This window comes from Mustela lutreola, chromosome 6, assembly GCF_030435805.1.
Source record: "Mustela lutreola isolate mMusLut2 chromosome 6, mMusLut2.pri, whole genome shotgun sequence".
Classification (NCBI taxonomy): Eukaryota; Metazoa; Chordata; class Mammalia; order Carnivora; family Mustelidae; genus Mustela; species Mustela lutreola.
In genome coordinates this window covers 16360728-16388173 of record NC_081295.1, presented here as the reverse complement: position 1 = coordinate 16388173, position 27446 = coordinate 16360728, and the positions used below count along the sequence as shown (strand labels likewise).

Below are 27446 nucleotides of genomic sequence, written 5' to 3'. Positions count from 1 at the left end.
ATAGAGAGGAGAAGGGGGTTGAGGGAAATTGGAAGGGGAGGTGAACCATGAGAGACTATGGACTCTGAAAAACAATCTGAGAGTTTTGAAGGGGCGGGGGGTGGGAGGTCAGGGTACCAGATGGTGGGTATTATAGAGGGCACGGATTGCATGGAGCACTGGGTGTGGTGCAAAAATAATGAATACTATTGTACTGAAAATTAAAAAATAAATTAAAAAAAAAAGAAATGAAATCTTGCCATTTGCGATGACATGGATGGAACTAGAGGGTATCATGCTTAGCGAAATAAGTCAATCGGAGAAAGACAACTATCATATGATCTCCCTTGGTATGAGGAAGTGGAGATGCAACATGGGGGGTTAAGGGGGTAGGAGAAGAATGAATGAAATAAGATGGGAATGGGAGGGAGACAAACCATAAGTGACTCTTAATCTCACAAAATAAACTGAGGGTTTGCTGGGGGGAGGGGGGTTGGGGGGTGGGGTTATGGACACTGGGGAGGGTATATGCTATGGTGAGTGCTGTGAAGTGTGTAAACCTGGTGATTCACAGACCCGTACCCCTGGGGATAAAAATACATTATATGTTTATAAAAAATAAATAAATAAATAAAAAGATTTTATTTAATTGAGAAAAAAAGAAAGAAAGAATGGCTTTGAATGACATTTGGGAAAAGATGGACTTAATAGATATATTTAGAACATTCCATCCTAAAACAGCAGAATACACATTCTTTTCAAGTACATGTAGAACATTCTCCAGAAAAGGTCACATATTAGCCCACTAAACCAGCCTCAACAAATTCAAGAAGACTGAAGTCATACCATGCATCTTTTCTGTTCACAATGATATGAAATTAGAAGTCAACCACAAGAAAATAATATGGAAATAGCAGAAATACATGGAGGTTAAGTATTACACTATCATAGAATGAATGGGTCAACCACAGAATAAAAGAAGAAATAAAAATTACATGAAAAAGAAAACACTACGGTTGAAAGCCTTTGGGATGCAGCAAAAGCAGTTCTAAGAGGGGGAGTTTATAGCACTACAGGCAGACCTCAAGAAGCAAGAAAAATCTTGGGGTGCCTGGGTGGCTCAGGAGATTAAGCATCTGACTCTTGATTTCAGCTCAGGTCTTCATTTCAGGGTTGTGAACTCAGGCCCCATGGTGGACTCCAAGCTGGGTGTGGGGCCTACCTTAATAAAAAAAAGAAGCAAGAAAAAATTATCAAAAAACAACCAAACTTAGACCCAAAGAAGCTAGAAAAGGAAAGCAAATAAAACCAAAAACCAGGAGAAGGAAGGAAATAATAAGGATTAGTTGCAATGGGATATTATTCAGCCATAAAAAGAAAGAGATCTTGTCATTTGCAATAACACGGATGGACCTGGAGGTTATAATTCTAAGCAAAATCAGTCAGAGAAAGACAAGCACCATATGATTTCACCGACATGTGAAATTGAAGAAACAAAACAAACCAGGGGTACCTGGGTGGCTCAGTTAAGCTCCTGACTCTTGGTTTCAGCTCAGGTCATAATGTCAGGGTCCTGAGATGGAGTCCATGTTCAATGGGCATAGGGGCCCATGTTCAATGCAGAAATAAAGAAAGAAATAAAGAAATGAAAGAAGGAAGGAAAGAAAGAAAGAAAGAAAGAAAGAAAGAAAGAAAGAAAGAAAGAAAGAAAGAAAGAGGGCCTCCTGGGTGGCTCAGTCGATTAAGCATCTGCCTTCACTTCAGGTCATGATCCTGTGGCCCTGGGATCGAGCCCCGCATCGGGCTCCCTGCTCAGTGGAGAATCTGCTTCTCTCTCTCCCTCTGCCCTTCCCCCCATGCTCTCTCTTCCTCTCTCTGCTCTCTCTCTTTTTCAAATACATAAAATCTTAAAACAAACAAACAAACAAACCCCAAAGGAGCAAATGGTGGTGGGGTGGGGGGGAGAAGGAAAGAGAGAGCAAAGCCTAGAAAGAAACTCTTAATTATAAAGAACAAACTGACGGTTACCAGAGGGAAAGTGTTGTGGTTGGTGGGGGAAATAGGTGATGGGGATTAAGGAGTACCCTTGTGATGAGCACTGGGTGATGTATGGAAGTGCTGAATCACTGTATTGTACACCTGAAACTAATATGACCTTGCATGTTAACTAACTGGAATTTAAATAAAAACTTAAGGGGTGCCTGGGTGGCTCAGTCAGTTAAGCCACTGAATCTTGATTTCAGGTCAGGTCATAGTCTGAAGGTTGTGAGATCTAGTCCCACCTTGGGCTTTTCACTCGCCCATGGAACCTGCTTAAGATTCTCTCCTTTTCCCTCTGCCCCCATCCCCCTCCTTGTGCCTGGTTCCTCTTTAAAAAATAAAATAAAGACTTAAAACAAAAAGTGAAGTCTGAAAGCCCTAGTGGAGATGAGGAGAGGTTGTGGGGCCAGGGGGTAGGATAGAGAAAGAGTGGAGAGGGACAGGAGAAGGAGAAAGATGAAAATATTTGAGGCCTGAGCCTCGACTCAGGAGGACCATGGGGAGGGGTTCTCTCATACATCGCCCCCAACACCAAAGGCTCCACATCCTGTGGCATGGCTGCTGGAACCAAGTTCAGTCACGTCCTCCTTCGGCAGCCACACATTCTGGGCCTGGGCAATGCCAGTCCTGGCATCCAGGGATGCATCACAAGGGAGGTCTCCTGAAGACATGGGGCATTCAGGAACCTTCTAGGCGGAGGCATGGTAAGGGATGTGTTGGCTCTTTCCTGGCTCGACAGCGTGGGTAGGGCTGGTTTGGTCTCTGGGTGAGGAGCCAGGCAGGGACAGGTGGGATATTTACTCTGGAGAATAAATTGGGTACAGGGGAGGGTAGAATGCCAGCAGGAAATGCCCAGATGCTTCCAGCCCCTGTGTGCTCCTAGGGGAGAGGGAGCCTGAGGCCCTTGGACCCATGGTGTGGCGGGACAGAGGTCTCTCCGGCAGTGCTGGGACCCCAGACAACTGGCACCTCTGCTCTGTTCACGGGGGTCTCCCCCACAAGCCAATGACCCAACTACTTTCCTCCTTGAACTTCCCAGTGCAGAAGATCACTGTGCCTGCCGCACCACATGCTCCCATCACCAGACACATCCTAGCTGCCTCCCCTCAGAGGCACTGCTCCTCAGCCCCACATCACAACCTCTTTCTGAATTTGGGACAACTGGCGGCAGATCCTTGCATGCGGGAAGTCCACTCACCCTAGAGGGTGGGATGATCTGTCAGCCCAAAGCTAGTGGACATAGTTGCAGTTGCTGGCAGTTCAATCTCAGGGAATGGCTATCCCTGCTCTTTGGTGAAAAACAGAAAGTGAGATCCTACCGTGCAGCTGGTTTATACCCATGGGTTTTGTGACAGCTGCTCTGACAGGTCTTAGGGTTGGCAGTGCAGAGGAGCCAAGGGGTCACACAGCTGGTGGGGGAAGCAAGGGTCACAGTATGACCAGTCACTCCCACTGTGATGGAAGTGGAGGAGGGGACACGGGGGGAGGCAGTACTCAGAAGCCGGCAGTCGAGGTGGCACTGAAGGATTTCCAGCGAGACACCAGATGACATGAAAAAGAATAATGATTCTCAGAAAAAATAACAGAAAGAAGATAATCTCTGGAGACAGACTGCTGCCCTCAGGTTTGGGGCCAGCAAGAGATCCAGAGTGAGAGGAACAAAGGTATGTGCAGTGAGGGAGAGATGCCAGGAGGTGACAAGGGAAAAGATGGATGCTAGAAAATATCTGTGGCCATTATTCTTCCAAGAAGCCCTACTGGATCTATCACTTACACACAAACATCCCACACTACACACACACACACACACACACACACACGCTGTCAGGTAGGTCAGCCTCATTTAAAGACAGCCAGCACTCCATCCAGTCTTCTGAGTTACCTGTGGTCTCCTGCATCTCATCCCAGTGCTCCCACACGTGCTGGAGGCAGCTCTTACAGTCTCCGTTTGAGATCCATGAGGAACTCGGTCACTTCTCTATCATTTTCCATGTCTCTTAAGTCAGCCTCCAGAATGAATCTCTGTCCTGTTTCTGTTCTCTGAGTCACAGAGATGAGATAGCTACTGAAGCCAAACAGCCAGAGCCCAGTGGTGCTTTCACTGGGTGGCTCAGTTTGTTAAGCTTCTATCTGCCTTCAGCTCAGGTCCTGATCCCAGGGTCCTGGGATCGAGTCCCACACTGGGCTCCTTGCTCAGCGGTGTGTCTGCTTTTCACTCTGCCTGCAGCTTCCCCTGCTTGTGCTCTCTCTCTGACAAATAAGTAAATCCTTTGTATAAAAAGAACCTCGGATTCAAAGGAACACATCATCCTGTCCTGACTGGTGAGAGGGTCTGCCCCATTCCACTTTCCCCTTAGGAAAGAGGTCGGCCTCTGGTTTTGTCATAATTAGTCCCTCCCCCACCATCCATCCCTCTCCTTCCTTTCCTATCTCCTAGTCCTGCTCTGTCTTCTATGTCCCGCCCTGGCTTCTGGGCTCTTGGGTGGACCCGCTTCCAATTTTTACAGAAACCCAATTGTTCCTTCAGTCTTGAACACTGGATTCTTTTTATTAAAAGATTTTATTTATTTGACAGACAGAGATCACAAGAAGGCAGAGAAGCCAGCAGAGAGAGAGAGAGAGAGAGAGAGGGAAGCAGGCTCCCTACTGAGCAGAGAGCCTGATGTGGAGCTCGATCCCAGGACCCTGGGATCATGACCTGAGCTGAAGGCAGAGGTTTTAACCCACTGAACCACCCAGGCAGCCTGAACATTAGATTCTTTATGTGATATAACACAGTGATCAAAAATAGCTAGGCAGCCAATCCAGAGACTGCTGGATTTACACAATGAAAACCAAGACAAGACCGCAGAGTAGATAAAGAGGCGGATAAAAGCATCTGCCCAACAGAAAGTCTGAATCATTTGCCTGGGTTCCAGACCTGAGACACTTCTCTGATCTGGGACACGGATCTAGAAAGAGAGGCCAGGTTCCAGTGAGGAGGAACCCTTCAAGTGGACAACAAATGCAATGATTCCTGTGGGCCTTTTCCAAGAGCTGCATGGCCGTTTACTAGGGTAATTATATGCAGAAAGCCAGAAACCACCCAGACATTTATGTGGTACAAGTAAGCGAGTGACATCATCCCTGGAGAACTGAAGGATCATCATGGCCCTTTTGTTGAAGGAGTGAATGGCAGGAGAGGTGAGAGCAGGGAGCAGGTAACAATGTCCAGGTCTCATTCATAGCAGTGTCGTGTGGCTCAGGAAATCTGCACAGTGACCACTTCACATTCCTGGGATTTGTAACAGGAATGACTAATCTTGGCAGTAGTGAAATTCTTGTGGGTTGGGGGCTGTATAATAGGGAAATTCAAGTATAATCTTCTTACACTCTCTACCCCTTTCCTCCAAATAGTGTTAAAAAAGCATCTCATCCTGGATGAAATCACAGCGATGATCACAAAGTTTAAAACCTCTCCACGGATGCACGGTGTGATTCTTCTCCTATTTCCATTTAAAGTGTGTATACACATTCTTTTGGCAGATAAAGAGTTTAGTTTCCTCGTTAATCATGTCTCCCTGGGGGCAGACATGTCTTTCCCACCGTTGGCCACCACTGACCCAGGAGGAATAGGCCGCAAAGATGGCCCCAGGGTCTCTGCCACGTTGGGCATTGGGGTTTAAACATTCACAAACAGGTGAGTTTCACCTTCCAACATGAAGTGCAAACTGATTCACAGCCAGACTCTCCCGGGAGGGAGAGACAGTGATAGCTGAAGGCACTTTAATCAAGGTGCATGGCCAGTGCCAGAGTTTGTTTTCCCACTGGTTACTCTGATAAATGTAGATGACATCCCAGTGGAGTTAGTGAGGCAAGGAGAAGGGTGTGAGTGCCCGTTCACTAGTAAAACTTTTTATTAGGGCTGGTAGCATTTATTAGACCAGTTAGCAGCTGGTTTGGGGTAAGCTTCTTTCTGTAGGCAGCCTTGTACTTCCTGAGCTGGTCCACATTCTCCGGAGCTCCCCACAGAAACACAGGGTGGAAGCAGGACCCTCCAAGGAGGGGCCTGGCTAGGGGACATCCTGGTCCAACGACTGTACTCACATATCCCTCTGCTGGTGTGGCCAACATCTCTTCTGGCAGGCTTTGATGGCCTCATTCATGAGTCTGGTCACCAGGCAGTACCCGATGTCATTGTCAGAGGAACCATCAGAGATAGGAGATAGATTCTGGCTTACCAAACTACTATGCATCTCAGAATTCAAACTCTGATTTTTCACACTTTCCTGGTAGATGTGAAAGCCCTTCCAGACATATGACCTCCGAAGCCCTGGGATACCATCTGCTTCAGAAGCTCTAGGCTTCTACCTTCAACCCTCTCCCTAAAAGCTTTGCCTACCTCTTCTATGAAGTTTGCTACATCCATACCAACTTCATCCCACCAGTGTGGCAGCTTCCACAGGAAAGCCAAAGCTCCTGGTAAGGGAATCCAGCTTCTTAGGGTCATCTCCTTTGTGGAGAATACTGATGACTGCAGACATCATGGGTATGAGACACTTGTTGGTCCAGAAGACAGGCCCATCCTTAATCACAATGGTGACCTTGCCCTGCTTGAGAAGGAGTGCTACAGCAGAAACATTGTGTCCTTAGATGTTTTGGGGGGTTTGGGGGGTGATCATCTCCAGCAGCTGCATCTTTTCCACAGGAGAGAAGTAATGTCTGCCAATCACCTGCTCAGGTCTTTGTCTGACAGTGGCAACTTCATTGATTGGGAGAGCTGATGTATTACTGGCAAAAACACAGTGATCTGGAATCATCCTTTCTACTTCTTTTAGCATCTGTGCTTAAGACTAAGGTCCTCAGAACTAGCTCTGATCACCTTTGGCCTTCAACTGGCCTTTTCAAAGGTCTAGGAATTGAGCTGCCTGTTCAGTTGCTGAATGGAGTCCCCTTGAGATGATGATAGGGTTTTCTTCTTCACATTATCTTTCAGTCCTCTGAATACTTGTTGCTGTCCTCAGCGCAGCCCACCTAGTGAAGCATCATTATATACATTCTTTAGGCACCAATCCTTGGGGATTTGGGTGATGCAGGCACCCATCAGCCCTGCACCAAGAATGGCTTGATACTTAACCTCCTTCTATGGTGCTCCATGTTGATTCTTCTTGCACAGAACCTGACCAAAGTCCCATCAAGAATCAAAGGCCTCATCTGCAAAGAGAGAGAGTTTGACTTCTTCATTGCCAATTTGGATACCTTTTATTTCTCTTTGTTGTCTGATTGCTGTTGCTAGGACTTCTAATACTATGTTGAACAAGAGTGGTGAAAGTGGGCATCACCTGAATAGACTGATATCTAGTAACGAGATTGAAGCAGTAATCAAAAACCTCCAAAAAAACAAGAGCCCAGGACCTGACAGGTTCCTGGGGGAATTCTACCAAACTTTCAATGAAGAAATAAAACCTATTTTCCTTAAGCTGTTTCAAAAAAATGGAAGCAGAAGGAAAACTTCCAGACTCTTTCTATGAAGCCAGCATTACCCTGATCCCCAAACCAGGCAAAGACCCTACCAAAAAAAAAAAAGAATTTCAGACCAATATCACTGGTGAATATGGATGCTAAGATTCTCAACAAGATCCTAGCCAACAGGATCCAACAGCACATTAAGAAGATTATCCACCATGACCAGGTGGGATTCAACCCTGGGTACAAGGATGGTTCAACATTCGCAAATCAATCAATGTGATAGAATAAATTAGGTTTACTCCTAATTTATAGGTTTACTCCCAGGTATCTTATGGTTCTTGGTGCTATAGTAAACGGAATTAATTCTCTAATTTCCCTTTCTGTATTTTCATTGTTAGTGTATAAGAAAGCCACTGATATCTGCACATTGACTTTGTATCCTGCCATGTTGTTGAATTGCTGTATGAGTTCTAGTAGTTTGGAGGTGGAGTCTTTTGGGTTTTCCATATAAAGAATCATGCCATCTGCGAAGAGAGAGAGTTTGACTTCTTCATTGCCAATTTGGATACCTCGCATTTCTCTTTGTTGTCTGATTACTGTTGCTAGGACTTCTAATACTATGTTGAACAAGAGTGGTGAGAGTGGTCATCCTTGTCGTGTTCCTGATCTCAACGGGAAGGCTGCAAGCTTTTTCCCATTGAGGATGATATTTGCTGTGGGTCTTTCATAGATAGAGCTGATGAAGTTCAGGAATGTTCCCTCAATCCCTATACTTTGAAGCGTTTTAATCAGGAACGCATGCTGGATTTTGTCAAATGCTTTTTCTGCATCGATTGAGAGGACCATGTAGTTCTTCTCTCTTCTCATATTAATTTGTTCTATCACCTTGATTGATTTGCGAATGTTGAACCATCCTTGTAACCCAGGGATGAATCCCACCTGGTCATGGTGGATAATCTTTTTAATGTACTGTTGGATCCTGTTTGTTAGGATCTTGGTGAGAATCTTAGCATCCATATTAATCAGTGATACTGATTTGCAATTCTCCTTTTTGGTAGGGTCTTTGCCTGGTTTGGGGATCAGGGTAATGCTGGCTTCATAGAAAGAGTCTGGAAGTTTTCCTTCTGCTTCCATTTTTTGAAATAGCTTAAGGAGAATAGGTGTTATTTCTTCATTGAAAGTTTGGTAGAATTTCCCCGGGAATCTGTCAGGTCCTGGGCTCTTGTTTTTTCGGGAGGTTTTTGATCACTGCTTCAATCTTGTTACTAGATATCGGTCTATTCAGGTTGTCAATTTCTTCCTGGTTCAATTTTGGGAGTTTATAGTTTTCCAGGAAAGCATTCATTTCATCTCGGTTGCTTAGCTTATTGGCATATAACTGTTGATAATAACTTCCTTGGTGTTAGTTGTGATCTCTCCCTTTTCATTCATAATTTTATGAATTTGGAATTTCTCTCTTTTCTTTTGGATTAGTGTGGCCAATGGTTTATCAATTTTATTGATTCTTTCAAAAAATCAGCTTCTAGTTTCATTGATACGTTCTACTGTATCTCTGGTTTCTACCTCATTGATCTCAGCTCTAATCTTGATGATTTCTCTTCTTATGTGTGGAGTTGGTTTGATTTGTTATTTATTTTCCAGTTCTTTAAGGTGTAGAGACAGTTGGTGTATTCTGGATTTTTCAATTTTTTTGAGGGAGGCTTAGATGGCTATATATTTCCCCGTTAGGACCGCCTTTGCTGTATCCCATAGGTTTTGGACTGAAGTGTTCATTCTCATTGGTTTCCATGAATTGTTTCAGTTCTTATACTGTAAAGTGTATAAATCTTTTAATGGTCAGCTTGATGTTTTATTAAAGGTGAATTGTGTCTGTATAGTCACTTGTCAGATGAAGTTATAGATCATTTCCCAATCAGGGCCCACTACTCTGACTTCTATTATTGAGGATCAGTTTTATCAATTCTGAAATTTACATGAATAGAAACTCAGAGTATATATTCTTCTGTGTCTGACATTTTCCTCTGAATTTTCTATCTATGGGACCATTCGTGGTATGTGTAGCAGTTCACTCCTTATTGATTTCTACATGATGTTTCATTTGTAAATGTATCACATTATTATTCATCTTTGCAACTAAGCCAGGTGACATAGGACACATTAATTCCCACATGTCACTGTGGGATCAGTGGACAAAGGCGTGGGTGAGACGCATGGTGCACCTCTCCCAAGACTTTACTAGACTTCATCCTCCCTCACAGCCAGAGGCAGTCTGCTGCACACTTACTTTATTTCATAAAGATGCCAAAGAAGATCCAGACTGAGCTGATGAAGATTGCTAAAATAATCCTTGGAGTTTCCCGGATGGATGAAGACTTGGGTTCTGAGATAATTATTGATGGTGCTAAAACAAACAAAAAGTGAAAATCCTGTTCAACCTAAGAAAACACCTTCTTGATGATCGCCAGAGGGGATCCTTGCAGGTAAAGGGGCTTAAGAATCCACTTATCCCAATGAGAACTGCGTAATGTATAAAATTGGTAAATCATTATATTACATATGTGAAATTAATATATTCTGGATGTTAATTATGATTCAATAAAAATAATAAAATACCTTCCTGAGCACCTACTTGCCCCAGGCAGCCCATGTCACCTCCAAATTTATTGATTCATGATGTGGCAGCTGCTCTATCCGATCCTGGGGTCTATGGAGGAATGCGGGGCTCTGCCCTGTCCTCATGAAGCTCATATTTCTACTGAGGGGATAGCTGATGTCCATCTGATTATCACAGAGTGTGAGATATACACTGTGTGCAGAGCTTTCTGAGGATGACAGAACTGGGGGTGCTTCATTCTGTCTGGGGGAGGTGGGGAGGGCTTCCTCAGATGTGGTTTTTGTGCTGCTTAAAGGATAAGTAAAACAGAGGAAGAAGAGAAGGCTGTAAGCACCATGTAGCTGGTAGACTTGGGGACCACCTAGAAGTTCCAGGTGATTGGATCATTGGTTATAGGGGAAGGGGACCTCTTCATGGAGGGAGGGGAATGGAAAGGAGTGCGATAAGAGGGCCTATGGCGGTCACTGCATCTCCGGTCCACCAAGAGCTCAGTTAGTTGACTAATCCATCAAATCAATTGCACACTCGTACTCCTATCCACACAGAGAAGGAAGGTATTTGACCTTTAAAGAGAGCAACCACCTCACCCTGCGCATTTACCTGAGGGTTCTAGCACTTTCTCCCAGTGTTCTAAGAATGCCCTGAGCCAGTGATTGCAGACTCTCATTGAGATCCTCCTGAAATAGTCGGACAGTCCCTTGTCCTCCCATCCTCCTTGATGCCTCTGGCTCCAGGGTTCACGACTGTCCAGTTCACACTCATCACGTCAAAGAGGAGGGCCGCCTGTCCATTGATGTTGAAGTGCCAGGAAACAGTGGGGCACCGTTCTGTTTCATGCTGACAACACAGCTGGTTGTCCAGGGAGGGAGGACCTGCAATCCACACACAAGGTCATCTGCTTGGACTCTTAACACCATGATCTCCTATGAGGTCCAGCGTGTCTCTGAGGTGGAGCCAGTGTTGAGTTCTTGTACAGGAGCCCCTTCCCTTCACATGCTCCTTGTCTCTCTTGCTGACTGTCTCCCTCACCCCAGCCCCTTCCCCTACTCACCCCTGGTCATGCTATTCTCCAGTTTTATGTCAGGCAGGATCATCCAGAGCTCTTACCCCACCTCTTCCAGTGTCTCTGTCAGTTCTGTCCATGCTTTGGTGGCATTCGCCTTCTGCGCCAGGAGACCCAAAGGTCTGAAATTGTTGTTGTCACTGTCATACTGAAGGAAGCTTTTTGTCCACTGAGCCCTGCACTTCATAGCAGCGGTGTTCAGGTCTGGATTGAGATGTGACAGTGAGGTCAAGGCAGAGAGAGTGAGAGTCTGTGAAAGAAAAAGCCTGCTGGGGCCCCAAGACTCCCTCTGAAAGGCTCACTGCAGAGGGAGGGGAAAGGCGTCTCCATCCCAGCCCCATCCACTTCTGGATCCTTAGTCCCCACCTTTTACTGTCTGAGCTTCAGGAAAGTACTTTGGTGTTACCTACCATAGACCCCTCAGGGATGCATACTATTACCAGGAGGATACATCTGACAAATACTTTTAGTGACATCTGTCAAGTTCTTAGGTAGAAAAACTACAAAACAGTGTCTGTCTTCCTGGGACTTAAAATCTAGCTCACCAGACAGGACTTTCAATAGAAAGGAAAAAAAAAATAAAAAGACAGTATAGGACACATGCCAAACTCCTGATGGCTCCTGGGGGTAACCAGGAGAGGCTTCCTGGAATAGAGGGTGGGAACTGGCAGGAGAGGGGGAGCTGCCCTATGGAGCACCGTACAAGGAGAGTGCCTTAGCCTGGGGTTCTGGTCCTTCAGAGCACATGGACAGGTTGGCACTTGCCTGAAATGTGGGGAAGCCCTTTTCTCCTGTCTTCCCTCAACCCAGCTAGGTCCCCAGATCTCAGGACACTCACGGCTCACTGTCTTCCGGGCTTGTACCAGCAGCGGCAATAACAAAACAGAACCTGCAGTGTAAGATACTGGCAACATTCCTGAGGAGTGGCCCCCTTGGACAGCACACTACAGGACGTGGTTGTGGGACCCTTTCCAATGTTGTCATACAAGATGGCTGACAGTCCTGCAGGAATCTGACAGAAGCAAGTGGTGCTGAGGGAGAATTTTGTACCTTTCAAGATAAGATTACTCATTTAAGACAAGAAAGAGAGAAGACATCACAAAGCAAATTTCACTTGAAAAAAATCCCTCTCCACTCTCCTCAAAACCACTCCCAGTCTAAGTGGGGATTGTTGGCAGTGAAGTGAGTTCCTTTCCCCTCCCCCACTCCCCCATGCTGCCACCAACTTCCTGTCTTCCCACACTGCCTCTTCTTCCCTCCCTGATCTTCCCATTTCCTCCTCTGTCTTCCCACATTTTCTCCACTCTCCCCTTTCCCACCCCCTTCTATGTCTACTGGATCTCTTCCCTCATGTCTGATTGAGATTCACACTTACCAAGTGCACACAGGTTAATCAAAGGACCTGGAGACACAGGGCACCTAGTCTATCATCAAAGACAGGTTGACAATCTTGAGTCAGCAATGCTGTTGGAGCCAACACGTGTAAACCCAAGAAAAGCAAAGTATTTTATCATTAGAGAAAATCTTGGGGTTCTGGTGTTTGAGTTGTGCAAATTAGACTAAGAACAAAGAAATCTTGGTGTCACTGTGACATTTCTCATGTCATTTTTTCTCTTGAAAGTGCCTCTGAAGACTTAATGCTTTTCAGCGCATTCCCTCCCTCACCTTTACAGCTATCCCTCCGCCCCATTTCATCCAACCATCTTAGCAAGCTCAGGCTGCTATAACAGGATAGCACATGTCAGGCAGCTGAGAAAGCAAGTGTCTATTTCTTAGAGTTCCTGAGGCTGGGGAGTTCAAGATCAAAACATCAGCAGATCCTCTGTCCAGTGAGGACCCCTTCCTAGCTTGAAGAAGGCAGTTTTCTCCTTGTGTCTTCAACCTGGTGGATTGTAGCAGGAAACAATAAGAACTTCCTTTTCTTTTTATAGGCAGCAGTGAGGGGCAGCCTCCTATCCTAATTACTTCTCAATGACTCACCTAATACCTTTATGTTAAGGATTTCAACAAGAATTTCAGAGGATAAAAATGTCAAAATGTCAAATACTATTTGTCCTTCCCACAGTTAGGTTTTTCACTGTATGCCTGGTATTCTGCTGGTTATTTAAAATGCAAGTCACTCGCATGTGGTGATATCTTGTGAGTCTGGCTTGAGGGCTCTCCTGATGCCCAGTAAGTGGGCTGCATCACTGACCTTCCTTTAACTAGATCAAATGTTTTAGAATCAGCCATCAGTTTTCAACCACCTACCTGGAGGCTACCAATCAGGAAGTCAGGGGCAGCTCTCAAGAGTTATCAGGAATGTCAGGGGCCTGCCTGGTTGCACTCCACAAGGACCCAGATCAAACCAGTCAGACCCAAGATGGCGGGTGCCTGACAAGGAACCCCTGACCAAACAAGAAGAAAAAGCAGGAAAGCCTGTATCACCACCCCAAGTAATAAATATTCCACCCCTAGTTAACAACTGTCAATAATGATAGAAACCCAACCCCTGTGCATTCTCTCTCTCTCTTACTCTCTCTCCCGCTCTCACATTTTGAGAGAATCTCTTTAATAAACTCTCCTGCTTGTGTCATTCATCCACTGTGTTGAATGTCTGTCCTTGAATTATTCTCAAGACAAGACCAAGAACCTTCAGTGACTCCTTGGGATGGGCTGGGTCAAGGTCCCTGAGGCACAGGGTCTCCCCAGTCGCCTGGCAACAAACAAACTTCAAAGAAAGTAACCATAGACTATGTGCAGGGCTTTCTCTCTGGGAAAGGGACTTATTTGCCCAGACGACTCAGGGTCAGTGTGTCTGAAGGGGTCTGGAATTACATCTAACATTCCCGACTAGTAAAACTGGAGGAACTCTATCTGAGAACACGTTTCCACCCTGGCCTGGCAGAAGGACCACAGATTCCTGTTGGAGCATGTTCCGTGTATGGTATGCTACTTGTGGGTAAGAAGGGTGACTCACGCAGCTGCTAGAACACCCAGCGGGTTAGGCTCATATACAGGCTATGTGTGACTTTGTCCATCTTAGCTTATAAAGGGGCCAGCATTTTCCACAGTCACTGAGTGAGTCTGAAGTCCCAAACCTAAGCCTAAGCTCTAGCCAGTACCTTAAATCCATATGAAGACATAAACAGCAATGATAAAAGTAGCTACATAATAGACATGACAGACACTACACATTTACTCTTACTTGTAATTAATTGTTTTTTTTTTTTAAGATTTTATTTATTTGTCACAGAGAGAGAGCACAAGAAGGGGGAGCAGCAGGCAAAGGGAGAGGCAGACTCCACATTGAGCAGTGAGCCTGATGTAGGGCTCAATCCCAGGACCCTGGGATCATGATCTGAGCTGAAGGAGACACTTAACCAACTGAGCCACCCAGACATTCCTGTAATTGTTTATTTCCTGTTGATTTTCAGAAAAATTGAGTCATAATTGATGTATAACACTGTATCCATTTCAGGCTAACAACATAATGATTTGATGTCTGTATATTTGCTGTCTGATTTAAAAGACAATTGCATAAGCAACAGTGATAAACCTGTTTGGCTTAAGAGGTATGTGGATTTAAACTGTATAAAGAGGACATCTGTATAACAATGATGGCACAAAGAGGGAGAGGAAATCAAAGGATAATGGAGCAAGGCTGGTGTTACTCTGAACTAGACTGATTTAGGTAGACCTATTAACTCTAATCCCCAGGGCAACTATGTAAGAAAAAAAATTATAGAAGAATACAGGAAATGAAACAGCAAGCAAATGAAAATGGTTAAGAGTCAAGTGGTTTATTGGATGTAGACCCTGTGGAATATGAAAGATGAGGGAACTAAACTGTCCAAGGAAAAACCATTGATGGCTATGCAGGTTTGGATACCACGTTCAGAAGAGAAACTCTAAAAGAGAAGAGAAGCAGGAGGAGCAGATCCCCAACCGTGGCTGTCCAGCAACATTCCCTACCTGCTCTTCATCCATACTAGTCACCCTTGAACCTCCGCAGTCCCAGACACACAGGTTGACCCTGCACACATGGACATCTTGCTTCACACTGTCACCCACGCTGACTCCATCGACCTCATCTGCTGCCCCATAGGAGGGTTCTGGTTTCTCCACATCTTCTCCAGCATTTGTCAGCGTCTTGTCTTCTCGATGCCAGCCATGCTACGAGATGTGAAGTGTTATCTCTCTGTGGTTTGGGTTTGTATTTTCTTGGTGGCTAAGCATATTAAGGAATTTTCATGTCCTTATTGTCCGTTTATACACTTCTTTGGAGAAATGCATACTCCAATCCAGTGTTACCAGATAGATGATTTGCAATTACTTTCTCTCCTTCTGTAGGTTTTCTCTTTTACTTTCTTGATGGTCTCTTTGAAGCACACGTGTTTTAAATTTTGAGGAAGTTGATTTCATCTTTTGCTGTTGTTGTTACTTTTGCTATTGGTGCATTTAAGAAGATCTTTCCAAACAAGCTCACAAAGATTTAATCCTATATTTTCTTCTAATGCATTCATAGGTTTATCCCTTACATATATATCCAATTTGGGTTATTTTTGTGTGTATGGTGTGAAGGTTGGTAGAATACAGCACCCTCACATTTACTGCTTTGACATATTGTTTATTTTGAGAAACAGCTAATGCAGGGGGAGGCTGTCTCTGAACTCCCTTCCCACACCCCACCCCCATTTGTCTGAAAAGAGATACTTGGAAAGGAACTCACATGTCCACAGTCTCCTGGTAACCAGGATTTACTCATCACAGGAGTGGAGACTAGAAGTCCACAACATACCCAGACAGCTTTGTCACAAACTATTATACCTCTTATCTATTCTTCCGAGGGTTCATTCATCTTTTCTAAAAAATCAGCTACTCTCTCCTAAAAAGACCATATCCCTGCTCCCCATTTCTCTATTAAATATGCCACTTAATCCTTGCTTTTTAGCCCCTTCCAGGAGTCACTAATTTTTCCCTGAATATCTCCCCTGTGTACATTCAGCATATATTTTAATAATAATATATATTTATATAAATTGTATATATTATATATGTATACGTGTATTTTTTTTAATAAACTTCAGTTTGTTGAGGGGCTGAGGGAGAGAATCTTAAGCAGGGTACCCACATCCCTGAGACCATGACCTGAGCCAAAATCAAGAGTTGGAAGCTCAACTGACAGATTCACCCAGGTGCCTCACCTTGATTCTTAATCTCCGTAGCATCTCCTGAATCTGGCAAGAAATGAAAAGGATGTAATCTCCAACAGGCAGGAAACCACCTTCTTGTCCACCGCCTTCTTGTCTTAACAGTATCTGGAGTTCTCTTAATGTTTCTTTCGTAATTATATTTGGCAAGTGATGATTGCTGAGATTACTCCATTCACAGACCTAAGGCAGATGATGGAGGTGTGGATGGGAGTGTTGAAAAGGCAAACAGAAAGTGAAAATCCTTATCTAGACTTGAGTACTACAACGAAGTTGTTCCCAGATCCTGGTGTTATCAGTTTAATGAAAACACTTTGTTCTTTCCAAATTTACTGATCCTCTGTCACGAATAGTCACTAACCATTTTCTGGGACACACAAGTGGACAAGGGATGGGCCCCTTAGGAAGGAGCTCACGAATCAACAAAGGAGACAGACACATAGCCTAATTAGGACACAATGGGACACTTTCTGGGCTCAGAGCTTTCAAAGCTCAGAAAGGGGGTGATGCATTCTATCTAGAAGACGTGGAATGTTTTCATCGGAGGTGATTTTTGAGTGAGTCTTCAAGGATTATTAGAATTTGACCAAGTAGTGTGTATGGAGAAAGAGAATTCTAGGCAGGGGATGAGCATGAACAAAAGGCCAGAGGCGTAACTATGCACTTTGATTTCAGGAATTCCAGGTGACCTATCTGTCAGTTATTGAGGTAGAGGATCTGCCTGCAGTGGGGGTATTGGATGGTGGGGCCTTGGGGAAGTGACTAGGCCAGGAGGACAGGCCATGAACAGGCCCCGAGTTCCCTGGATCCTTCTACAATGTGAAGACACAGTGAGAAGACAGCTCTCTACCAACCAAGCAGTAGACCCTCACCAGACACCTGCTAGAGCCTTGAACCTGGACTTCCCAGATGTCAGAACTGTGGGAAAACATTTTCTGTTGTTTATAAACCACCCAGTCTCTGACAGTTCGTCACAGCAGCCCCATGGGATCACGACAGGGAAGAAGGGAGTTTGAATCCTAGTGTCTGTGACACCAGGTACCATGCTTCTGGAAGGTAGGACTGGTGCGGAGGAGAAAGGCATCTTTTCCCAAGACGCTCACACAGTGTACATACTGATGCCCGCACAGTAGGTCTAACAACACGTGGGGAAGGCACCGGCTATGTTGGGAGAATAGCATCAATGCAGCGAAGGCCCCCACAGTACCTGCTCCTGTCTAATAACATAGCCGAAAAAATGAAGCCCAAACCAGAAAGTACACACATATTTTTCCATAAATACCCTGGAGTTGACTGGTTTCTGGCCAGGAAGAGCCTTTCAGGAAAGCTGGGAGGCCAGCCCTGAAGTACCTGAAGGATGAATGGGCATGAGGGGGGTGTGTGGGCTGTTTTGCCTCTGATTTTCCCAGAGCTTGCCTGTGGGCAGATGCCTGGACTTGGTGTGAATAATCCTCCACAGGGTGCAGCTAGCTGGGAAAGCCATCCACCAGCGCGGGCCCAGGGCCCAGAATCCTCTCCCTGGGCCACCCACCGCTGTTGCTGCTCCAGGAGGGCGCTCCGGGATCAACATGGCCTTTAGTGTCTAAGCGTGGGGCCTGGGGGTCAGCCAGCCCTCTCCCCCAGTCCCCCTGTCACCCTTTCTCCCACAGGCAGCGCTGAGGACTAACAGGAGGCAGGAGACCTGAGCAATCCTGGGGAGGAGGAGTAAAGTGGAAAGGGAGAGGCTGGGGAGCAGGGCAGGGGCATAGGAAGGCTATGGGGACTGAAACAGGAAGTCTCCCCACGAAAGCGGGCAAACAGCAACGGGCAGGGTGGGCTTGGAGAGGGGCGAAGGCCGGAGGGCTGGGCCCCCACTGGGGTTCGGGCTGGCACCTGTCAGCTGTCCTGCCTCACTTCCAGCAGCCATTGTCCCTCTTCCTCCCCCTGCCTCCTTGCATTCCCTTAGCCCACTTCTAATTTTACACCCCCACCCTACATTTTACACTTCAGAGAGAGAGAGAGAGAGAGAGAGCACGTGCAAGGGAGAGCACGTGTGTGTGTGTGGGGGGGGGGGATCAGAGGCAGAGGGAGAAGTAGGGTCCGCCTGGAACTCCAGGTGGGACTGAACCCAGGACCCTGCGATCATGACCTGCTCAGCCACCCAGGTGCCCCGGCCCCCCTTCTACTTTCTTGTAGGGCAGGAGATGGACCCCCCCTTCTGCCCTTTGGAGGGTTAATGGATTGAAGAGACTATCACTGCTCAGGCAACAGGCAGACTCTCTGAGGAGCAGACACTAGCAGGGCAGACAAACCAGTTCAGTCACCGGGCATGGGTGGGACCGGCTCTGTGGGGGGAGCGCTGCCAAATGCCGGGGCACCACGTGGCAACGGCTCCCTCAGCCTTTGTTGGGTAGAGTTTTTTGGAAATCAAGGAAAATCACTCTCCCCCTCCTCCTCCCCCCCCCAACACACACCCACAAAGAAACCAGAAAAAAATCAAAGGAAAGGGACACCTAGTTTCTCCACCATCCCTCCCCTTTATTGGCTCCATTATAATTTCACTGTGAAGCTATCCCACCCTGTTGATGATCAAGGGCAAGATGAGTCAGAGGGAGACCACCCAACACTCCATGCCTCTTTAGTAGACTTCTTTATACACTCACTAATTGTCATCTGTAATGACCCTGCCCTTTCCACATCAGAGTTCACTTTCCACACTTAGACCTCCTCTATCAGACACGCATGCACCCCTACCCCCTGCATTTCACTCTATCACCACCCTCCACCCTGACTGTGTGACTCCACACAGCCTGCACCCCAAAGCCCCACAAAGAAACATGTCCCCCTACATAGCCTTCCTGTTTCTTACTCACCCTCCTTCGGCACACACACAAATCACCCCTCACAATGCCTTCGGTACAGAAGGTCTCCTCATGCCCCCTCTACTGCATATCCTTTCTCCCCTACTCTCCAGCCTGCTTGCCTCACACACCCAGTCCACACCCCCTACAAACACACACTTGTTCCCCCCTCCCCACATACCTTTGCTTCCTCACACTCGGTACACACGTACACACTCCTTCTACACAAAGTCCTGCCCCGCCTGCCGCAAAATTCTTCCACACAAAAGATTCCAACTTACTTCCACTGCAGTCTCCAGGGACTGTTCTCTCACAGGCATTCCTCTGACACACACTTCCTGGTACACAATGGTCCCGCCCAAGTTCATCCCACTCCCCACGTGGCAGACATCTAGCACACCTTCCCCTTCCATCCCATGTTGGACCTGTCCAGAGACACAGAGACAGTTTTTCAAGAAACACTTCTGGGAAACACTACAGGCACATACACACGCACACACACATGCACACACAAAACTTGACAAAGTTTTCTCACATAAATTGGTAGGTGTCTCTCACAGTCACCCAAATGAACCTTAAAAGTCAAAAACCAGTTATTTTATTAGCAAAACAAGTTTATTCAGGAATAGCAGAGGAATTGCAATTTGAGACAATCAAACTGTGGCAAACCATAGGCAAGTCCCAAGAGAGAAAGGAAAGGTCAGCTTTGATGAGGGTTTTGGAGTATTTGGGGGAGGGTTGTTTTCAACAAAGTTTATTGGAGAAGAGCCAGAGTTTGTGGTTGCGGAGATTTCTTTTTGGTGCCAAGTGGTGGTAAGTGGGTTGTTGCTAGGGTAGGGGGAGGTGTTCCTTTTTTTTTTTTTTTTTTTTTTAAGCTTTATTTATTTATTTGACAGAGAGTACAAGCAGTGGGAGCATCAGGCAGAGGGAGGGGGTGAAGCAGGCAGCCCAACTCATAAGAGTCATAAGAGACTCAATCTCACAAAACAAACCAAGGGTTGCTTGGAGGTAGCGGGGGCGGGGAGGGATAGGTTAATGTGTAAGCCTGATGATTCACAGAACTGTACCCCTGGGGCAAATAACACATTATATGTTAATAAAAATAATTAGAAAATAATTAGAAAAAAAAAAAAAGAATGATCTTTCTGCCCTAGGTAGAAAGATATGGTATGCAGCCTGCAAGGAATGACTTGTGTATGAGAGTACCCCTACAGGGCTTCTGCCTCCATTTTTAAAAAATTATTTGTATAATTTTTACAGGTCTCAGAATCATCAGGCTTACACACTTCACAGCACTCACCATAGCACATACCCTCCCCAATGTCCATAACCCAACCACCCTCTCACTCCCTTCCCCCCAGCAATCCTCAGTCTGTTTTGTAAGATTGAGAGTCTCTTCTGGTTTGTCTCCCTCTGGATCCCTTCTTGTTTCATTTATTCCTTCCTACCCCCCCAACCCCCTACTCTGCCTCTCAAATTCCATTTTAAGTGAGATTGTTTTTGTTTTTCTTTTTGTTTCTTTTCACACCCGAGAGACTCCCCTGGTGTTCCCTCACTCTCCTTGCTCTCACTCTTCCTCAGTCACAAGTAAATTAGTGTCACTGCCACAATACATTTTCCTCTCTCCATCCAGCACATCCCTCCCCCCACACACACCCTGTGAGTCAGAGGATGTCCACGCCCCTCCCCCATGCTTCTTTAGTTGCCTTCTTTATAGACTGGTTGTCATCCCTAATGACCCTGCCCACCAGAGGTGGTCTCCCTCTGAGTCCTCCTGGCCTTGATCATCAACAACGTAGGATGGCTTCATACACTCTGACCAGTCCTGCCCAAGATTCTGGGCCCTTCAGCAGTCTCAAATCACACTCAGGTCTTAAGGGAGGTTCTTCAGGGTCTTCAGGGAGGCCAGGAGCTCTGCCCCAGGCCTGAGTTGGAAATCATTAGGTATTTATTTAGAACCTACTTGGATGACTGCTACTTTCGATGTTCCCACCCTATTTCTCAAGCTGCTGCCCAGGCCATTCTCTTATGGTCAGGACAGCCTTGACTGTCACCAGAGGTTGGGAAGGGCCACACCCTCCCCAACTGCCTCCTTTCAGGGATTGAACTCTTTGAACTCCAGGTCACATCTCTCCAGGTCACATCTCTCCTAACATTAGATGTCTCTTCCCAATGACGAGATCTGTAGGGTGCTACAGCTGCCCCACCCAAGTCAGAGCACTGCCTACATGCTCCTGGCCTCCCTGAAGAACCTAAAGAACTTGCTCACATGCTGACACTCTCATCACCCACCTGTGACAGGGCCCTGGTGGATGCAGATGGCAGTCTGACTCGGACCAGATTTTCTTTGCTCCCTCCTACACAAAAGTGCAGAGTGCCTGTTCAACACCCTGCCTAGCTCTAAATCAGAAGGGGCACCAAGCATTGGTGTAGATTAATGCCCATGGACAGTATGGACTCAAAACTTCGAGCTTGTTTTACTCAAGTGAAGGCCATATGAAGTAGGAGGGCTTAGTCCACTTTTCTCAGCCCTCTGGGGAGAGGGCTCAGCAGAGTGTGAAAAGGGTGCATGTAGCATGGGCACCTGGTGGCTCAGTGGGTTAAAACCTCTGCCTTCAGCTCAGGTCATGATCTCAGGGTCCTAGGATTGAGTCCCGAAGCAGGCTCTCTGCTCAGCAGAGAGCCTGCTTCTCGGTCTCTCTCTGCCTGCGTCTCTGCCTACTTGTGATCTCTGTCAAATAAATAAGCAAAATCTTTAAAAAAAAAAAAAAAAAGGTGCGTGTAACAGACAGAGATAGAGATGGGTACTGAACCATGATGTAAAGAGGGGGGACTTCAATATAAAACAGGGACTGTAACAGGAGACGCCCTATGGTAACCCAGGGTCTCAGGGGAGGGGGGAGCTGAGGAAGGACATACTTAGAAGCCCCTCTACTGTTCACTCCCTCCCCCTTCCTTTTTCATGTGTTCCTTTACTTGTCAGTCCACTGTTTTCCCCACGTGGTCCAGGAATTCCCCAGGTTGTTGTTTACAGTCATCGTTTAAGACCTTCGTGATATCCAGGGGCACCTGGGTGGCTCAGTCAGTTGAGCATCTGACTCTTGATTTCAGCTCGGGTCATGATCTCAGGGTCGTAAGACTGAGCCCCATGTCGGTCTTCACACTGAACCTGGAGCCTGCTTGAGATTCTCTCTCCCTTTCCCTCGGCCCCTCCCCCTACTTGTACTCATGGTCACACATGCTCTCTCTTAAAAAAAAAAAAAAAAAAAAAGACCTTAGTGATCTCCATTAATTATTTCATCTTTAATCAACATAGAATCCATTTCTGTATTGTGTGTTAGAGATTCCCTGTGAGTTACGTGGAGAATGAGTTGTCCCTGTGTCATATGATGGTTAGCCTGTTTTTCACCCATATTTCTTGCCACTTCTATCAGATATCAAGTGTCTGCACATACTTCGGTCTTCTTCTTGGCTCCCTTTTCTGACACTAATCTTTTGCCTTCCTTCCTGGATGCCAATCCCCTTTGCTACTGGGAATGCAGCCTAAACCCCAAACTTGGTTGGGGAAGTTAAGCCCTTTTCTGGCACTTTCTATTAAAAATGACCATGAACTGGATGGCTGAAAACAACAAAAGTTTATTCTTTCACAGTTATGGAGGTAGAAGTCTTGAAGACAATGTGTCAGTCGGGCAACGCTCTCTCTGAAGGCTCTAGGGGCGATCCTTCCTTACCCCTTTCTAACTTTTGGTGGTTGCCAGAAGTCCTTGGCACTGTGTGGCTCCAAGGTCTGCCTCTGTCCTGACATGGCCTTGTTCTTGTGTATTATTGTCCGCACATGGCTTTCTCTTCTTTATGTGTCCAAGTTTCTCTCTTCTTAAAAGGGCTCAGCCATAGGATTAGGGCCAACCCATATTCAGTATCACTTCATCTTAATTGGATTCCATTTCCCAACATCCTAACCCCAAATAAGGTCTCATAATGGTAAGGGTGGACACAATTCAGGTCACGGCATCCATACAATACTACCAATTGGTAGTATTCTATACAACTATGACCTAGAAATAAAAGAATTTTAATAAATGTCCAGGTGAGTCTCATCTGAAAGAGATAGCACATGTATTTATAATTTAGTTCAATGCATCATTGAGTGTATTCCTGACAGAGGAAATCTTCTGGTTTGTCTACACAGTAATGGAACTGAAACCTCTACTTAAATATTTTTAATTATTTATTTTTACAGATTTTATTTATTTATTTGAGAGAGACAGAGAGAGTACAAGCAGGGTGGGGAAGAGAGGCAAAGGGAGAGAGAGCAGCAGACTCCCACTGAGCAGAGCGCCCAATGTGGGGGATTCCAGGACCCCAAGATCATGACCTGAGCTGAAGGGAGATGGTTAGCCAATTGAGCCACCCAGGCACCACTCTCCCCCTCACTTATATTCTTTAAAAACTTTTTTGTTGTTGAAATGTAAAACACCTCCACAGTGAAGTACGCTAACCTTTAATGGTCAGCTTGATGTATTTTTATTTATTATTATTATTTATTTATGTATTTATTTTTTGTGAATAAAGCAATAGAAGTTTATTAAGTGAACATATAGAAAAAACTCTCAAGAGTGAGAGGGTTCCCGACAGGTTTATTTAGCTTGATTTATTTTTAAAAATGAAATTCACCTTGGGGCACCTAGATGGTTGAGTGGCTCAGGCATCTGACTTTGGCTCAGATCATGATATCAGGCTCCAGGGATCGAGGCCCAGGTCCGGGTCCTCACTCAGTGGAGAGTCTGCTTGTCCCTCTCCTTCTGCCCCTCACCCTGTTTGTACTCTCTTTCTCCCTCTCTCCCTCTCAGATAAATAATAATAAAAAATGGAATCCACCTGTACCATCACCTATCAGATTAAGTGAGAGATCATTACCAATCAGAATCCACTATTCTTGATTTCTATTACCAAAGGTCAGTCTTGTCTGTTTTTGGAACTTCATAAATGGAATCATAGACTATATATTCTTTAGTGTCTGGCATTTTCCTTTCAATATTTTGTTTATGAATTACTCATGTTTTTTTTTTAGCAGATTATTCTTTATTTCTATTTAATGATTCCTTTGTAAATCCATCACATTTTATCCTTTCTTCCATATGGGGTGACAGAGAAAATATCTATTGTTTATTTTTTTTAATGATTTTATTTATTTATTTGACAGACAGAGACCACAAGTAGGCAGAGAGGCAGGCAGAGAGAGAGGAGGAAGCAGGCTCCCTGCTGAGCAGAGAGCCCGATGTGGGGCTTGATCTTAGGACCCTGAGACCATGACCCAAGCCGAAGACAGAGGCTTTAACCCACTGAGCCACCCAGGCACGCCCAATATCAATTGATTAAACATGGACATTGATTGCCATGTTAATCCAACCTGTAGTCTTGTGTTCCATGTCATGATATTGGTCCATCAGCACAGTTGACTAATTTCTGTTTGTGTAAGAGTTGACTAGGTCTATAAGGGAAAACTGTTTTTCTATACTCACAATACTTCTGACACCATTTATGTTTATTTCCCACACTAAGCAATTCTCCAGCTCTCTGGAGCTACCAACTGGGTGTCCTACAATTTAATTCAATTCTGATGCTTACTACCCAGAGTCATTGCAGATCATACAGGATAAGCCTCACTCTCCAAATCTACCTGTCCCCACCTGCTTAAATATACTTGCAGGGGGTAGGGCTGCATATTATCCAGTTAGGACTGACTTAGGCACAAATCAAGAATTCCCATGATTGCGACCTTGATCATTTGCTATAGAGTTTTATAGAATTTAGGCAAACACTTTATTATCACTGATTTGCTGTAAAGGATATTTTAAATACAAATGTAATACAAATTGACCAGCCAGATGAAAAGGCGCATAGATCTGCAAGGGTCCTGAGTGCAAAAACTGTCCCTGTGGAGTTTGGGGTATACAATCCTCTTGGCACATGGATATGTTTGCCAATCTTGAAGCTTTCCAAACTGCTTCCATGAGGGTTTCTATGGAGGTTTTATTATGTAGGTATGGTTGAGTAAATCATTGGCCATTGGTAATTAGCTCAATCTCCAACCCTTCTTCCCTCTCATGAGGGGTGTGTGTGTGTGCACATATGTGCATTCGTGTTTGGTCTGAGTTCTACCTTTTAATCACATGGCTTCTCTGGTGACCATCTCCCATTCTCCAAGGTCAGCTCATTAACATAAGCTCAGGTGTGGTGCAAGGTGCTTATCATGAGTAACAAAAGACACTCCTCTCATACCTACCACACAGGAAGTTACAAGGATTTTAGACTCTGTGCCAAGGGAGGTCTTGTTGACTCAGTTGGTAGAGCACATGACTCTTGATCTCAGGATTGTGTTCAAGCTGCATGTTGGGGGTAGAGTTTACTTAAAAAATTTTTTTTTAAAATAATAAATACACCAGTCTTCCTAAAAGAATCTTTTTAAAAAGTGATTTGTTTATTGATTTATTTTAAAGAGAGAGAGAGAGAACACACAAGCAAAGGCCCAGAGGGAGAATCTAAAGCAGACTTTCTGCTGAGCACAGAGCCTGATGCAGGGGTTGATCTCACAACCCTGAGATCATGATTTGAGCCAAAATCAAGAGCTGGATGCTTAATGGACTGAGCCATCCAGGTGCCACCCCAACAATAATCTTAAAAAGAAAAAGAAGAAATTCTGTCAGGAATTAGGACCAAGACCACATATACCTACTTTCCTTCCCTCCTTCCTTCTTCCTTTTTTTTTCATAGTTTTTCACAGTTCATAGTTCTGGAGGCTGGAAGTCTAAGATCAAGATCTTGGTAGGGCTGGTTTCTTTTGAGGTCTCTCTCCTTAGCTTATAGTTGTACATCTTCTCCCTGTGTCTTCATAGGACCTTCCATGTGACATATTTGTTCTATGTCCTCTTCTTATAAGGACACCAATGAGGGGCACCTGGGTGGCACAGTCAAATTGAACAGGTGACTCTTGGTTTGGGTTCAGGTGGTGATCTTGGGGTCCTGGAATTGAGCCCCATACAGACTCTCTTTCAAACAGACAAACAAATCTAAAAAAAAAAAAAAGACACCAATCAGATTGGATTAGGAGTATACTCTAATGGCCTCATTTTAATATAATTATCTTTTCAAAGGCCTTGTCTCTAAATACGGTCACATTCTGAGATACTGGTGAAGTTAGGGCTTTACATGTGAATGTGAAGGAACACAATTCTGGCCACAAAATCCTAGCAATAACTTAAGTTGTATAAGAAAGTGACCATTATTACATAAAATATCTCACTAACTGAAATAAATATATTCCTCCTCTCCCTCTTAACTGAATCTAAAATTTGCCAGCAGCCAGTCCAATTCCATCTGACATGGCAGGCGGGATGTCTGACAGAAGGAGCATCAGAGTGAAAACCTGACAGGCCTTAGTGATTGTGAGCAAATAGCTTACTTTTGCCAATTTTTCAAAATGACCAAGGCAACATATTGCAAGGGCCCCTTGCAGGGCCATGGGAAGAGGAAGCAGAGTAAAGGAAATGAAGCTGAAATCTCATTAGCTTCTTAGCAAAACCCACCTGTGGTAGGAGATCTGTGGCAGCCAGATTGTCACCAATGTCTGTTCTCACCACTGGAGGGTTGGTTTAACATCATCACCTTTTGATGGTCTAGATAGACCTGCCAGATAATGGAACAGCTGTGACATTACAAAAATTAGTGAACTACATCAAGCTATCCTCAGAGAGCATCAAAGGTCTACATCGAGCTATCCTGAGAGAGCATCAAAGGTCTAGGGGAACCTTGGATTAGATTGTGACAAGATAACACCCGGTCCCCACACGTAGATCCAAGAGTCCACCCCACGTTAGGAGTAGACACTTGGTTTGACCCTCCCCTCACTGCACTATTGTGCTGCCTGGACCAGCCTCCACCATCCCAACATCAGAGTAACCCCAGCCCCAATGAGGGGTGAGGGGCTCAACACTGAAAGTATGTCATTTCTGTGTAGACATGCATCAGGGACAGGGACTTGGGTGAGACTCATGGCTTACCTCTCCAAGTCCTTAGCAGACAGCATTCTCCCCCACAGCCAGAGGCCAGCCTGCTACACACTTTCCTGGTTTGCTAAGGATGCAGATGTAAATTAAGATTAAGCTGATGAAGATTGTCGGATGATCCATGCAGTTTCCAGGAGGGATGAAGGCTGGTTGGCATCTAGAACATTTATTGATGGTGCTAAAACAAACAAAAAGTGAAAACCT

At 45.3% G+C, this 27446-nt stretch overlaps 2 pseudogenes; both read right to left on the bottom strand.

Moving 5' to 3' along the window:
* Positions 1-5901: 5901 nt before the first annotated feature.
* LOC131834537 (trifunctional enzyme subunit alpha, mitochondrial-like) lies at positions 5902-10114 on the bottom strand (annotated as a pseudogene).
* Positions 10115-10664: 550 nt separating this feature from the next.
* On the bottom strand, positions 10665-12834 carry LOC131834536 (retinoic acid early transcript 1E-like; annotated as a pseudogene).
* Between the last annotated feature and the right edge of the window lie 14612 nt (positions 12835-27446).